Source organism: Hylaeus anthracinus, unplaced genomic scaffold, assembly GCF_026225885.1.
Source record: "Hylaeus anthracinus isolate JK02 unplaced genomic scaffold, UHH_iyHylAnth1.0_haploid 12002, whole genome shotgun sequence".
In the NCBI taxonomy this organism is placed as follows: Eukaryota; Metazoa; Arthropoda; class Insecta; order Hymenoptera; family Colletidae; genus Hylaeus; species Hylaeus anthracinus.
In genome coordinates this window covers 11,948,622-11,954,193 of record NW_026534349.1, presented here as the reverse complement: position 1 = coordinate 11,954,193, position 5,572 = coordinate 11,948,622, and the positions used below count along the sequence as shown (strand labels likewise).

Below are 5,572 nucleotides of genomic sequence, written 5' to 3'. Positions count from 1 at the left end.
ATATATATATATATATATATATATATATATATCCTTTATAAAAAGAAAAATTGATTAACTAAAATGTTTAACCAATATGACTATAAATTCCAATGAAGACGCGTTTCTGTTTCTCCCTGCAATACATTCAACAGAATCTTAATTTTAAGTCAATTGCATTCACACAAATAAAAGGTAATATTGACCTACTATAATGTTTGGCCAATATAATTACTATTTTCTCTCAAAATTTATCTTTGTTTCTCCCTAAAATAATATTTGAAGATGAGTATAGGTGACCAAATAAATTCTTTGTAGAAAATTTCTGATATAGGGTCGTCCAGGATCACTTTCCCGAGATAGTTGGTCCGATGAAAAATTATTCTTGGTAGCAGCACGGTTCGCTTCCCCGGCTAAACTTTCGACTAAACTTCTAACAAGGGAGACCTGTCGATTTTCGAACTAGTAAAGCAAATAAATTGCGAGAAATTCTAAATGTCTCATCGACGACCGTGACTAAACCGATATTTCCGGCGATATCAGCGCGACCATAAAAAATAGCCTTGCTTAGCAAGTACGTTCCAAACTTTCGTTAACCTTTCCGTAATTGTTCCTTGGCATCGAACGGAACAGTGTGTAAGGCATACTCGCTACTACTAAATATTCACATGCAAGTAAACTATAGTTACTAATTTTTCCCAAAAACTCAAGAATCAATAACGAAGAAAACTGGCAAAAATATGTCAGTACTACTATCAGTAACATGCAACGAATAATGCAAAAATAAATTTTCTAACTTAGTAGTTTGATCGTTTATATCTCGAATGAAATGAAATACAAATATTTAAAAAATCACGTGCAATTCTAACGCTCCAAATATTTTTCCCTGGGCTTTACAAGTGGCTCTGAAAGACACGGAATTAACCTAAAATATTTACGCAGTGCGAGAGACGGGGAGGGTGGTGAGGGTGGAATACCTTTGCACAGTCATCGCTATACGTTTGATAATTGCATTAACATGACTCCCTATCGTTCACGTTTAATCCGAAGATGGCATCCAGCTAGGCAACGCTAGGAACGTCTAGCTCCTCGAACCAACCAAGTGCATCCACCGTGTTTGCATCCCTGCGAACGGAGAACCCAATTTTCCTTTGAGAGTACCGCTGTAGGGACTCCAGCAGCTTCCATTGCCATTTGCAAACAAATTTTCCTGCGAATGCAACGATTGCCCGCGTTAATTTCGATATTCTTCCAACCCTCTGTTGAACTTTGTTGCGCGTTGTCTCTAGAGATTACTGTCTCTTTTAGCTTGCCAGAATTTGTACGGTTTCTCCTGGTTCGTTATTTGGGATGTCTATTTTTCAAGCATGGAGTCGTTCCATGCAATGTCAATCAAGTTTTCATGAACGTAACGTAATATTTGTGTAAAAGAACGTTTAGTTTTTAAGAAGACAATTGTAAAGTTTTGTACCGGGTTTGGTAGAAATTTTTGTTGGACTTATTATTAGTAAATTATGTTTTAAATGTCTCGATTTGTTGGATTGTATGCCCAGAAGCTGCTCAAAGTGTTCGGTTCAATGATAAATTTAAATTTAAATTTAAATTAAAATTAAGATAAACTGATTCATAAGTACCGTATCAAAAGATATACTTACGGGAAGAGTATTTTATTTAGTATGTTGTACTGTGGGGAAAAAGGAAGATATATTCTGGATTAAAAATATATTAGTACCATGAGACATTTTATTTTTAAATATTAATTAGATTTAAACAAATCCATGTGTACTCCTTTATAAAAAGAAAACGTGACTCGTTAAAATGTTTAGCCAATATAAGTAGCAGTTCCTCTTAAGACTGATTTTTCTTTCTCCTCACAATGTATTTAGTATAGGAGTTGAATTTAAGGAGTTAAATACAATTAAATCAATCCATGTATATGTACTTAAGTTGGTACGTTGTATCGTAGACTAAAAGAACGAAAGATCAGTTTTAACACTAATACTCTTAGGCTTTACTGATACATTATTTTATACTAATCTTATTCTTCAATCCTGTTGCAGGTACGTACACGTCAGCTTATTCATTAGACAATAATTCTTGCCCATTAACATGGGGTACGTGTTTCTACTGTTACTTTAAATGGAACGTGTGTTCATTGAACAACGAGTGAAGTTGGAAAAGAGACGAACTGGTATTTATGAATACATTTCAATTCTTTTTATAGATACGTATGTGTTAGATATTTACAAAATTTGTAAAAACTACGCAATCGAATGTTTTCTTAATACCAGAATTAAAGTAATGCTTCCTTAAACTGATACTTTCACTTAAGTGAAAATAGAAATTATGAGTTTCTGACTTCTTACTTACGCATATTTGACCGCTTTCCTTAAAATATTCGAACATGTCCGCGACTGATATTCCTCTCATTTTATTTCTGTTCCACAGATAAACGATAAATGCAGTAAAGTTATATCCGATCACCCAGAAATATTCTCCAGGATAAAAGTGAATAAAATATCAAAATATGTCTCGCTCGTACCAGCTCTCCAAATAAACTTTAATATAAATTCGTATTCTACGGAAACGAGCGCATCAGAGTAAAAGTTCTGGTAGCTAGAAACTCGATTCTCTTTAAAAAGTAATTTTACGATTACGGAAACTACGGTGAAAAAAAGAAAAGGGAAACGGCAGAAAAACTTCATCCACCGGCGCTAATAAAGTGATTAAACATTCAAGGTTTCGTTCGGAAGAGAATTTTTAGTGTTTTCATTTTACTGTCTGTTTTCAAAAGTTAGCTGGATTTATGATACTTCGGTTACGATTGAAAGTGTGCGACCTACTGACAATATCAAATTAATTACTCGAGAAAGTGTTGCAGTCTTGTTGATTACAGGAGCGAACACGTGACATTTATTTTATAAATTAAAAAAGTACATTTTGTTATTACTGGTTTTGAGTCGGTTTTGAATATTCAGCGAGTACGCGTACAACGTAACTATGGTTTAGATGGATGGATCCCGATACAAGTCGTATGTCACTTATAAATAGTACTGATATCATTAGTATCAAGATGATGTGCTGTATTACTCATTTCTGTCTACGGATTTAGAGTGAATTTAAATGAAAATAAAACATGTAATTTACTTTTAAATAATATGCAGACGATTCTCAACAATAGAAACGAATTTCTCAAACTACATAGTAGATATATTAACGAAATATGAAACAATGAATAAATTGTAATAGAATTGTAGATATTAACGTGGTCATTAATAAACATGTAGTTGATGTGACCTTAAACAAAGTAATTAAAAATGAAAGAAAAAAGACACGTAATTTAGTTACTAACTTACTTTATTTATGCAAAGTCACATTAATGCGAATATACAAAACCTATTTTCTCAAGAACGGAACATCAAATGAAAGCATTTCATTTTTTATATTGGATTTGGTTTTTTTTTTTTTTTTAGAATCATCACTTTCTCGGTTGCGCCAGCGATGCTGCGACACCCTGTATAGAATCCCCATTTTACGATGTCCTATTTCCGTCGTGCCACCCCGTATACCAGTTCCAGTTGCACAAATGCGAGTAACTTACTCGAAGCGACGCGTACTCGAGGCGATATCGTTGCTAACAGCTCCCGAGCATTATCGCCATTCGTCAGCATTTCGAGATCCAGGTTGCCGGCGACAATTCAATAAAAATTTTCCGCGAAACGAGGTGAAACGTTGGCGTTCGAGACGGTCGCTCGGGCGCTCGTTCTCGTCAACGGGGCGCCCCGGTGTCGGACCATGTGCACCGTGTCAAAGGAAAATTGTGCTTTCTGTTTGCACTCGGTGGATATATGACGTCGCTCCGCGTTTATTTCTATCCTTTTAATCTCTGTCGATGGTAAATCTCCCAGACGCAAGGCGTTCCCGTTCCTTTTGATGGAAAATGGAAAATATAGCGCGAGACCGACGGCGCGTATAAACGATGGAAAAAGGACCGTGTTTCCCTAGATAAAGGAAACTGCTACTGCGAACGGGGAAATAATCGTTACGTTTCGCGAAAAGGGAAAAGGAGGAGGATGGGGGGGGGTGGGAGGGAGAGTTGGGGAGATACAAGCAATTCCACGTTGAAGAATTTTGTAAACGAAGTGGTTCTTCGTATCGCTATTACTGCCGTGGAAACGGGCTCTTTTTAAAGAATACTTCAATTTAGAAAAGGCGACGGAATGTTATCGAGGATTCGCACGACTCGAACGCGTACCACGACGAGTGATAGCGTCAACGTGTACTTGTATTTATGGACCCACTTTGGTTTATCTTTGTTTTCAAAGTGCTGGGATAGGAACTAAAATAAACGAAGAGGAGGCCTTGCGAGGCTTCGGGATCTGTTCGTAGTGGAAAATACGAGAATAGGTGCAGTTCGTAAAATAAGGCCGATCGCACACGGCGCCACCGATCAGTTTCAAACCACTCTAAAACTATTATGTTTATATCAAACTATTATACTAATAGTTGCACGCTACCGTGGATCTAGGTAAAACAAAGACAGTGGAGTAGGTAAAACAAAGAGCGCAAACGGTTTGCAAACACTAATTTCAAATCGGTTGCGCCGTGTGCGATCGGCCTAAGTAGAATTAATTTTGTTTAGATTATGGATGTCGAACTTTTGACTTTCGCAGGTGTTAGACACGGATAAAGATTGCGAATAAACAGACTTGAAAAACATTTATTTGAGATACGAAAAAGTAAAAATGATATTTTGGGAAAAATATAAATTTAGTATGCATTTTCTGACTGATACGTCGCGACCGATCCTCGATTCAAGATTTTGTCTTTTTCTTATCAAATAATAACAGGCTCCTTATGTTTTTAGTATCGTATATTTTCAACTTAAAAGCAAGAATTACCGATGCATCTCGGATTTCTCCATTTCTAATTTTTCGAATATTTATGCACAACGCTCGTTAAATTATTATCACTATATACTATTTACATAATACCAGAACCACGACCGCGATGGTTCTCGTTTTTATTCAACAACTGTTCGTCACGCTCGACGTCTCCATGACGACCATTGGATTATGTCTCCCGTAAAAGACCATGCGAATCTCCAGCAAAAATCTCCTTCCGCGCCGCGTAAAACCATAAAACATAATACAACGCGAGAACTCGTAACTTTTAATCTTTAAAATACATCTGAACTCAAAGGAAACTCGCGAAACGTGACTCCGCGAACCTTTGCGATTTTTTTCCCGCACATTTGCATGTATTGCTCGCGTTAAAGAGTTCACAGTCGATTAGCTTCTCCTTGCGCGACGTGTACACATTATTTATAAATATATAACGGAGAAAGTTGTGCGCGGGAGAAAAATTTTACGGTGGTAAAGGTTAATCTGTTGATGAACTCACCTTAACGACGATATTTTTAGTGGGTCGATTAATTGCGTAAATCTGGAAAACTGTTCGTCAAAAGTAGAGCCTAACTAGGCAGCTTGTGAGAATTTATGTTGTTAATGGTTGTTACAAAATGTTAACTGGGTGGTTTCTGATTTAAATTTATTTTTCAAGCTTTATACTCTCGTTACAACTATGCTCGGTG

At 36.4% G+C, this 5,572-nt stretch overlaps 1 protein-coding gene across 6 annotated transcripts in view; it reads left to right on the top strand.

Annotated features, from left to right (window-relative positions):
- The window catches only part of LOC128891870 (heparan sulfate glucosamine 3-O-sulfotransferase 1), a 204,030-nt gene that overhangs the window by 133,025 nt on the left and 65,433 nt on the right, over positions 1 to 5,572 (top strand). For 3 of the 6 annotated variants that reach the window (XR_008460937.1, XM_054151788.1, XM_054151786.1), the window contains one exon: positions 2,040 to 2,170. The exons of the other annotated variants lie outside the window; for them this stretch is intronic. The gene's annotated coding sequence lies outside the window, so the exon portion shown is untranslated. The remainder of the gene's footprint in view (positions 1 to 2,039; positions 2,171 to 5,572) is intronic. 6 annotated transcript variants of the gene reach the window in all.